Genomic DNA, 9446 nt, shown 5'->3' with positions numbered 1-9446 from the left:
TTTTTACAGAGTCAGCTTTGTTTCCATGGTTTTCTGTACTGTTTTTCTGTTTTCAGTGGATTTTGTGTGTGTTCGTGTGTGTGTGTGTGGGGGGGGGGTTATTTTGGAAAACAACTCAGGCTTTATTTTGGAAAAGATAAAACTAGCTTCTAGGTGGGGACCTGGGCAGGAAGCGGAGGTGTGTGTTCCCCGCGCCCCTGCGCAGCTCCTCCGCTGGCACCTAGGGGGGCAGCTGGGGGCGGCCTGGAGGGGCTGCCCTGGCATTTTTGTGGGCAGCTCGCCGGCTTCCCGTGGCCTCAGTCTTCGCAGGCGCGGTCCTGGTGGAGCTGGTGTGGCCGAAGGAACCAGAGTCCCCGCCCCAGCTGAAGCTGGCCTGGATGGACCTGGGCCACGGCCGCCCGTGAGGCCCGGAAGGCGGGGCTCAAGGCCCCGAGAGGCTGCTGGAGGTCCTGGCATGAAAACGCATGCGCTCCACCCGGACAGCAGCCGCCCCCCGGCAGTTCGGATGTCCAGACCGGCTTGGTCCCCAGCCCCTGGTGCGCTGGGTCCTGCTGGCGTCGGCCGCCCTGTCGCACGAGGCGCATGGTGGCATCTGCTGCGCTGCTCGCCTGGGTTGGCTGCTTCCAGCTTCTGGCTTGGTGGTTTTCTCTCCGTTTTCTGTTTGTCCTTGTCTCTCAGGCTCTCTGGGGCTTTTATCTATCTTCTTTCTGCTGTTTATCTTCTTATAAAGGACCCCAGTAAGAGGATGAAGACCCACCTTGAATGAGGTGGTCACATCTCAATTGAAACCGTCTAATTAGAAGGTGCCACCCACAATAGGTCTGCACCCACAGGAATGGATAAAAAGAACACGATTTTTCTGGGGTACTTAACAACTTCAAACCATCACAGTCCCAGATGGGGAGAAAATGTTTGCAAATCGTTTATTTTTTTTTTGTCTCTTGTCTTTTTTGTTCCTCTCTTCCCTATTTACTGTCTATCCTTTTTTGTCTTCAGTAGATTTGTGGTGTGTGTGTGTGTGTGTGTGAATTTTAATTCCTTTGTTGGATTTTGTCCTGGGTTGAATAGTGCTCCATCCATCCAGTCATTTCTTCCTAGATCCTCAGGATATGAACTTATCTGGAATAGGGTCTTTGTAGTGGTGATTAGTTAACATTAGGTCACACGGGCTTAGGGTGGGCCCTAAGTCCAGTGACTGGTGTTGTTATAAGATAACCATGTGAAGACTTGGAGACACACAAACAGCAGAATGCCATGTGAAATGGGGTAAAGCTTGGAATGATCTGTCTACAGGCCAGTAAGTGCCAAGGGTGGCCAGCATCCAACAGTGGCTGGGCGAAAGGCATGGAATAGAGCCATCATCTGAGCTCCAGAAGAAACCAGCTCCGTCAACATGTTGATTCTGAACTTTTATCCTGCATAACTGGGAGGGAGTGGATTTCTGTTTGTTTTAGTCACCCAGTTTGTGGTATTTGTTACGGCAGCCCTAGGAAACCAATAGTTTTCTTTTACCTATATTCGTTTGCATTTTTAGTGATTGTTCTAGAGATTACAATATACATCTTAACTGATAACCTAATTTATATTTATTCTAACAGTTCTGGTAAATAATAGAAGCTTTTTTCCAATAGAGTTTCACTTCTTGTCCATTCTTAGTGCTATTTCTGTCATATATGATACATCTGTATGTTACATCCCCTAAAACAGTCTTATAATTATTGTTTTCTGTAACATTTTGTCTTTTGAAGAAGTTACTAAAAGGGAGAAGAATATAAACTTGAACTCTGTTATATTCACACACCTTCATCAGTTCCCTTCATGACTTGGTGTGGGTTCAAATCGCCGTGCCACGTCTTTCCATCTGAATGTCCTCTGCTTCCTGTCCTCCAGGATATGGTCATTATTATTGTTATTATTTTTACCTTCACTTTGTGAAGAATAGTTTTGCTTGATATGGAACTCTTGGTTGACAGGTTTCCTTCTGATGTTCTGACTATGTCCTCTTGTTGCCTTCTGTTCTTCATTGTTTCTGAAAAGTCAGTTGTCAACCATGTTGTAGTGACGAGCCTTTTACTCTAGCTGGTTCCACGGTTTTCCGCTTGTCTTTCGCTTCTACCCAGAGTTTGGCTATGACTTGTGCAGGAGTAGATCTCTTTGTGTCTATCGTCTTTGGGTACATCATGATTCTTAGATTCATAGATAAACATTTTTCATCAAATTTGGGAAAATTTTAGCTACTATTTCTTCAAGCATTTACTTTTCTATTCCTCTTTCTACTAGAACCCCCACTGCACATATCTTAGTACATTTGATGTCCCAGGTCTTTGAGGCACACTTTTTTTTTCATTCTTTTTCTCTGTTAATCAGACTGTATGATTTCCCTTGAGCTATCTTCATTAATTCTTTCTTCTGTCATCTCAAATCTACATTTGGGATCCTCATATTCTTTGTGGTTATCATGGGGTGTAAATTTAGCTTCTAAATTTATAACAATCACATTTGATTTGATACATACTTAACTTCAATAACATATACACACACTATTCCTAAACCCTTCTGTTCCCTTGCCTTTTTGTTGTACTTGTCACATATTATATCTTTATACATTGTATGACTTTTTATGTATTTACATTTTAGAACTTGTGAGAAGGAAAAAATGGGGTTACATACCAAAAAATACAACACAATGGTAATAGCACTTATGTGGCTTCCTTTAGTGGAGGTCTTTTTTTTTCTTTATGCTGCTTCAATCCACTGTTTGGTTTCCTTTCCTTTCTGTCTGGAAAATCCCTTTTAGTATTGCTTGTGGAGATTATTTATTGGTGATAAACTCCCACTGCTTTTGTGTTTCTGGGAATGTCTTAACTCTCCCTAATTTTTGAAAGACAGTCTCATTGGATATAAAATTTCGGTTAGCAGTTGCTTACTTTGAGCACTTTAAATATATTATTCTACTGTCTTCTTGCCTCTGTGTTTTCTGATGACCAGTTGACATTTAATCTTACTAAGACTCCCTTGTACAGACACATTACTTTCTTCTCGCAGCTTTCAGGAGCCTCTCCTTGTCCTTGGCATTCAACAGTTTGACTACTTTGTGCCAAATTTACTCTGTTTGGGGTTCATTGGGCTTTTTGAAGTACACATGCATGTCTTTCGTTAAATTTGGCAAGTTTTCTTCCACTATTTCTTTGACTATTCCTTCTGCCCTTTCCTCTCTTTCCTCTTTTTTAGAGTCCCATGATGCGTGTATTGATAAGCTAGGTGGTGGTCCACATGCTTCTTAGGCTGGGTTCATTTGTTCAAAATTCTTTTTTCTTTCTGCTCCTCAGCCTAACTCCTTTCAATTGTCTTCTCTTCAGATTCACTGATGCTTTCTTCTGCCAACTCCAAACTTCTCTTGAAGCACTCTGGGGAATTTTTCATTTTAGTTTTTATGCTCTTCAGCTTCAGTATTTCTGTTGTTATAATTCCAGCTCTTCATTGAGATTCTCATATTGTTTCTTCATTGTTGTCCTCATATCCTTTTAGTTCTTTCTCTGTGGTTTTGTTTATCTCCTTGAGCATGTTGAGGATTGTGCTGGTTTGAAAAGATGTATGTCCCCTAGAAAAGCCATGTTTTAATCTACATCCCATTTCATAAAGGCAGAATAATCCCTATTCAATACTGTATGTTTGAAACTGTAATCAGATCATCTCCCTAGAGATGTGATTTAATCAAGAGTGGTTGGTAAGTTGGATTAGGTGATGAAATGTCTCCACTTATTTGGGTGGGTCATGATAAGTTTCTGGAGTCCTATACTAGAGGAAACATTTTGGAGAATGAAAGCAATTTAGAAAGAGCAGAGCAGAATGACATTGCCACAAGAAGCAGAGTCCACCAGCCAGTGACCTGTGGAGATGAAGAAGGAAAATGCCTCCTGGGGAGCTTCATGAAACAGGAAGCCAGAAGAAGCTAGCAGATGATGCCTTGTTCGCCATGTGCTCTTCCAGATGAGAGAGGAGCCCTGACTATGTTCACCATGTGCCTTCCCAGATGAGAGAGAAACTCTGACTGTGTTCACCATGTGCCCTTCCACTTGAGAGAGAAGCCCTGAACTTCATCGGTCTTCTTGAACTGAGGTATTTTCCCTGGATGCCTTTGATTGGACATTTCTATAGACTTGCTTTAATGGAGACATTTTCTCGGCCTTAGAACTGAAGACTAGCAACTCATTAAATTCCCCTTTTTAAAAGCCATTCCATTTCTGGTATATTGCGTTCCGGCAGCTAGCAAACTAGAACAGCTAGGTACTAACAAAACAAGCAAACCAATGCAACAGCACCTTGGACAGTCTTTGCAAATTGGCTCTGCACTGGTGAGTAGTCCCCTTCACAGTTTGGCTCTCCTGTCAAGGAGATCATCCTGAAGTGAATACCAAGTGCAGCATTCTTTCCTGTTCCTTTTGTGCTTGTTTGTGGCCTTAGGAATCCCCCCATTTGCAGAAATTTAAATCCCCCCTTTACTCCCTATGAAATATGCTCTGTCTCTCCAAGGTGCTCTATTGTTTGACTCAAAGCAGGCATTCCTTTGCCTCAGGTGCCTTTGACTTATTATTATTATTTTTTTTGTTACTTAAAAGAGCAGTGTAGAAACATGCCTCAAATGTTTTAATAGAATTTAGTTTTTCCTTAAACTGGCTTTTCATAGTCAAAACAAAACAAAGAAAACCATAGCCAATGTTAAAACTACTTAATAAACTTACAAACTTGAAAAATTAGACACTTCAAATAGGCAATAAACTTCATATTATGAAAGCAATATATTCCAAGTTTCAAAGATTTGACAAGTTCTGTAGACTGTCTTTCATGTAGACTGAGACTTTCAAATCCATGATATTCTGCCAGGTAGGACTGGGTATCATTCACTGGTTTGAGGTCGAATCCATTTCAAGTCATGTCGAGGTGGTACCGTAATGGTGGGATGGTAAAATGTACAGTCAGGTCTTGTACACTGAGTGTTAAATCTACAATGTTTTGGATGATAGAAGGGACATTCCATTTTCTTACAAGCAGGGAAGTAACGGCAGAGTTGACTACTAGAAGGTGATGCTGGTGTTGTAACTGGTTTTGGAGGCAGTAATGGGATTCTTCTACTCACATGAGTGAAGGGACAATCTGGCTTTGTACATTTTGCATCATATTTACAATTTGGATGAACAAACAAACATTTTTCAGCAAATTTACAATTGGGAAAGGCTTTGCAAGGTGAAACAGGATGATGGTAAGCACACTCGTCACCATTTTTACAGGCAGGCCAGTATTTGCAGCGCTCCAAAAGTTTTTCTGGTTTTTGTGCCATACTCAATTCACTCATCTCAGCTTGACTGATCTGCAGAGTTTCTGCCATTACTGGGTCAATCTGCAGTTGGGAAAACAATTGTCTCTGTTGAGCTCCTTGACTCTTTTCTGTATTATCTCCTTTTGTTTCCTCTTCTATAATGGGGGGACTGATTCTGGGGGTCCTGCTTTGCCCCTGGACCACTTCTGCCAGCAATTCTTCTTGAGAAGTTCGAGTTCTGGGAGCAACTGGAAGTGTTTGTTTCTGTGGGACTGTAGAGTAGTTTGTTGTTTTTGTTACAGATTCTTGAGCTTCAGAGATGGCCTTCAATATTAGATTCTTGTTAGCTTGTTTAGAAGGTGGAAGTCAAGGCCTCCTTTCAGGTTTTGCTGGCACTGACACACTGCTTGAAACACTTGCTGTCCGAGAACCATAATCATCATCTTCCTCCTCCTCTTCTCCATCATGATTGAATTTTTTTACTTTAATAACTGAACTTACCACAGGCAACTTTCTCTTCCGTAAGTTTTCTTCCTCAAGATTCATTTTTTCTGAGTTGTTTCTGAAGAAGGGACTGTAAGTCTCCTCTAAACTGTTAGGCACTTCTGGTTCACACAAATGTCCTGTTTCATATACACGGCTGTTCTGTATATCGAGTTGTTTGGGAGCATGAATATTGTTTGGCTGCTGTTGAAACTGCAACCTGTTTAAATGAGCACCACTATCTGCATTTCGACTTGCAGGTGGCCTATAAATTTCAATAGAAGGGCGAGAAGAACCATATGTAAGTGTCACTGTAGGTTTTTCTGAGATAAAGGATTCTCCTGCACAAAATTGAGGTCTTCATCAATGAGATCATCTGGTTCTGGCTTTATATCAATCACATCTTCAGAGGGTGCCGGCTCCCTCAGAGGTTTCACTGTTGACATTAATCGGGTTGCAGCTCCATCATCATAAGTCTGTCTAACATTAGTGGTTTTCTGCTCCTGTGAACTTGTGGACACTCTGGAATCCCTTTTTTCAGATCTACTGCTTGTAACTCCAAGTGGTGGCACTGTAGCTTCATGTCTTCTCTCATCTCCCCTACCAAAACTGCTCTTGTTTGAAGGCACATTACTATCAAAGATGGTGGTATCAGAAGACTTTAGACTAGAGGGTTCTGTCGTAACAGAGCGAAGTTTATCTAATACACCATGAAGCCATACGGTGAATCGAATTGTGTTGTTCCCTAGAAATAGGGACAGGTCCTCTGTCATTTGGTCCTGACTTTTCTTGTTGGCCACCATCACCATAATGTAATCAGGAAGTTCTTCATCAACATAAGCTCCTAATTCTTGCAGTTTCCCCTTAATGGCACTTCGGATCTTGCGGCTGATCTCGGTGCCAATCTCCATGGCTCCGCGACTGGCGGCAGTCACCGCGCTGCGCAGCATTTCATTTACCTGGAGCCCGGCACCCTTGACTTATTTTTTACACTGCTTTAGCTGTCTGTAAGCTGCTTCTGCCTGCATGTATGATCTGAGATGGAGAGCCTGGGACAAGTTCCTTGGTTGTGTTGCTCATTGGCACCCACTGGATTGGGATCATCACACAGGCACCCCAGTGCTACAGAGGGTTATTTGCTCCTCCTGGAATAGGGCCAGGGACTCACAATGGGCTGGCTTCACATTGGCAGGGGAGCAGGCGGGTAAGAAGCCAATAAGGACATTACAAGGTTCTCCTATTGTTTTTATTCTTCAATGATTTTTTATTGAGATATAATCATCTAAAGTGTGCAATCAGTGGTTCACAATATCATCATATAGCTGTGCATTCATCATTATAATAGATTTTTGAACATTCTCCTTACTCCAAAACAATAAAAATAAGTAAAAAAGAACACCCAAAACATCCTATAGCCCCATACCCCTATTGTTTGTTTATTTATTTATTAATTTATTAATTTATTAATTTATTATTTTTTTATTAATTAAAGAAAAAAGGAATTAACACAACATTTAGAAATCATTCCATTCTACATATGCAATCAGTAATTCTTAACATCATCACATAGTTGCATGATCATCATTTCTTAGTACATTTGCATCGATTTAGGAAAAGAACTAGCAAAACAACAGAAAAAGATATAGAATGTTAATATAGAGAAAAAAATAAAAATAATAATAGTAAAAAAAAAGACAAACAAACAAACAGACAAGAAAAAACCTATAGCTCAGATGCAGCTTCATTCAGTGTTTTAACATGATTACTTTACAATTAGTATTATTGTGCTGTCCATTTTTGAGTTTTTGTATCTAGTCCTATTGCACAGTCTGTATCCCTTCAACTCCAATTGCCCATTATCTTACCCTGTTTCTAACTCCTGCTGGACTCTGTTACCAATGACATATTCCAAGTTTATTCTCAAATGTTGGTTCACATCAGTGGGACCATACAGTATTTGTCCTTTAGTTTTTGGCTAGACTCACTCAGCATAATGTTCTCTAGGTCCATCCATGTTATTACATGCTTCATAAGTTTATTCTGTCTTAAAGCTGCATAGTATTCCATCGTATGTATATACCACAGTTTGTTTAGCCACTCGTCTGTTGATGGACATTTTGGCTGTTTCCATCTCTTTGCAATTGTAAATAACGCTGTAAACATTGGTGTGCAAATGTCCGTTTGTGTCTTTGCCCTTAAGTCCTAGCAGTGGTATTGCTGGGTCGTATGGCAATTCTATATTCAGCTTTTTGAGGAACTGCCAAACTGCCTTCCACAGTGGTTGCACCATTTGACATTCCCACCAACAGTGGATAAGTGTGCCTCTTTCTCCGCATCCTCTCCAGCACTTGTCATTTTCTGTTTTGTTGATAATGGCCATTCTGGTGGGTGTGAGATGATATCTCATTGTGGTTTTGATTTGCATTTCTCTAATGGCCAGGGACATTGAGCATCTCTTCATGTGCCTTTTGGCCATTTGTGTTTATTTATTTTTTGTCTTTTTTTTCTTATGCATCTGTCCACACATTACATAAGGGGAATGTCAGCCACAAGGTTTTCATACTCATACATTCAAATCTTAAAAGCTCTATAGTTATTTAGTCATCACCAATAATCAAGGCTATTGTATTACAGTTCAACAGTGTCAGGCATTTCCCTCTAGCTATTCCAATATACCAAAACCCGCAAAGGGATATCTATATACTACATAAGCTTAACCTCCAGAAAGATCTCTTTACTTTATTTGAACTCTCTCTGCCACTTGAACTTTATTTTATTTCATTTCTCTTCCCTTTTTGGGTCAAGAAGGCTTTCTCATTCCCACAGTGCCAGGGCCAGGCTCATCCCTGGGGTTAGTGATGTCCCACATGGGGGGAGGGCAGTGGGCTCACCTGCTGAGTTGTCTTAGAGAGAGGCCACACCTGAGCAACAACAGAGGCTCTCGGGGGTGACTCTTGGGCATAATCGTAAGTGGACTTAGCTTCTCCTTTGCAGAAATAAGTTTCATAAGGGCGAGCCCCAAGGTCGAGGGTCTGGCGCATCAACGTGACAGTCCCCGATGCTTGTGAGAATAGCAGGTCTTCCCCAGGTCAGGAAGTTCAGTATTCCCACCTTCCCCAGGTCCTCAAGTGGACTTACAAACACTTTTCAACTTCTGTCCAGCTTACTTTGAGATGTACTGGGGGCATTCCACCAACCTATACAGGCCAACAAGCTCTTACTCCCTGTTCATGGTTCCATATAATTATGGTGCTTGAATAAGCTGGCCGTACAAGTTAAATTAGATAGTGCGCTACCCAAAATAATTAATTTTGTACCAAATAGACATTCCTTCTTTTGGTATTATACAGAAGTTGAAGTTTTAAAATACAGTCAATATCATTCTTTACCCTTTAGTCTGATTTACCTTAGTCCTACCCAGATCAGATTCACATTTATATCTGTTTATCTCTAACTGAATTTGGATCTTTTTTTTTTTTGTGCATGTTCCAGAAATCGAACCCAGGTCTCTTGCATGGAAGGTGGGCATTCTCACCACTAAACCATCCGTGCACCCTGGATCACCTTTTAAATGTTTTTAAACATCTTTTCTTTATATTAACATTTTATATCTTTTTCTGTTGTGTTGCTAGTTCCTCTAAACCGA

The 9446-nt window shown here is 41.0% G+C and overlaps 1 pseudogene; it reads right to left on the bottom strand.

Moving 5' to 3' along the window:
• Nucleotides 1-4780: 4780 nt before the first annotated feature.
• Nucleotides 4781-6748, bottom strand: LOC143665104 (zinc finger CCCH domain-containing protein 14 pseudogene; annotated as a pseudogene).
• Nucleotides 6749-9446: the final 2698 nt, after the last annotated feature.

This window comes from Tamandua tetradactyla, chromosome 2 (assembly GCF_023851605.1).
Source record: "Tamandua tetradactyla isolate mTamTet1 chromosome 2, mTamTet1.pri, whole genome shotgun sequence".
Lineage (NCBI taxonomy): Eukaryota > Metazoa > Chordata > Mammalia > Pilosa > Myrmecophagidae > Tamandua > Tamandua tetradactyla.
This window is presented reverse-complemented; position numbering and strand designations above follow the sequence as displayed.